This window comes from Egretta garzetta, unplaced genomic scaffold, assembly GCF_000687185.1.
Source record: "Egretta garzetta isolate BGI_Z169 unplaced genomic scaffold, ASM68718v1 scaffold345, whole genome shotgun sequence".
Lineage (NCBI taxonomy): Eukaryota > Metazoa > Chordata > Aves > Pelecaniformes > Ardeidae > Egretta > Egretta garzetta.
In genome coordinates this window covers 585,992-587,061 of record NW_009259692.1, presented here as the reverse complement: position 1 = coordinate 587,061, position 1,070 = coordinate 585,992, and the positions used below count along the sequence as shown (strand labels likewise).

Sequence of the window (1,070 nt, the reverse complement as noted above, 5' to 3'; positions counted from 1 at the left end):
GGAGCTGAAAGGGCTTTTCCAACCCCAACGATTTTATAATTCTATATTTAAGCACGATTGCTGGTGCAATTTTTAACACAAAGACCCCGATTTTCTCTTCCCCGCCCCCCCCCAAAAGAGAAGAAATTCGTGGTGTTCTGGGCAGGTACAGAACAATTTTCCCCCCTCTTGCTGGGTGAGGACAGGGGGTCAGAGGGAGCTGGGTGTGGGGAAAGAGAAACCCAGGGCAGGTTTCCTTTCCCAAGAGAGCTGTGTCTTCCAGGCAGAGCTGGCTGAGCGCGCCCGGCCGCCTCTGCTTTCGTCTGCATTTCAAAAAAAAAAAAAAAAAGATCAGTATTAGTGGTTTCAGAATGAATCAAGGGGGATGAAAATAAGCTGTAACAAAAGTTCTCACGTAATTTGGAGTGGCATTTCGGTTTCTTTGCGTGTTGAATTTCTGCTTTAAAGAAAAAAATCTGGTTTTGCACTGGCACGAGATGATTTTCGTTAAGGGCTTTCTAGGATGGGTTTCCTTTTTTTAGAAGGGGAAAAAAAAAGCGCCTTTTCTTTTGCTTGATACGCTGTTAAATAACGTAGTGCTGCAGAAACCTGGCCGAGAGCTGTCCCCTCCTGTGTGACATCCCTTAGAGGGGCTGCTCAGCCCCCCCGTGCCTCAGTTTCCCCTCGAGCGGGACAGGCTGATTCTCATGCAGGATTTGAGCAGAGGCCGTGCTCGGGAGTGGCAGCCCGGCGTACGGCAGGGTTGGCGTGGGGCGGAGCAGGTCCCAAAGCCTCGCCGGTCCCCGTCGCCACCGCCCAGCCCCCTGGGTTCGGGGTTAGCACGCAGAAACGCTGGCTTTTGTGGTTACCCATCAAAAGTTATAGCCGCAGAAAAAGGAACCGGACTAGAGAGTTGAAACTTCTGCTGGCGCCGGCGTCTTCTGCAGCAGAGGGGGCTGCGGGGATCCGCGCCGTTACGGGAAGGCAGGCGGGACGTGTCGGCAGAGCCGCGCCGTTCGGCACCGCCGCCGTGACGTCTGCTGCGATGCATGAAAGCAAAGCCGCGTGGGGTGGGGCGACCCCTGGGGGGG

General features: G+C 54.5%; 1 protein-coding gene across 19 annotated transcripts in view; it reads left to right on the top strand.

The window, feature by feature from the left end:
- Nucleotides 1-1,070, top strand: part of TCF3 (transcription factor 3) — a 79,472-nt gene that overhangs the window by 63,390 nt on the left and 15,012 nt on the right. The window lies entirely within an intron of this gene.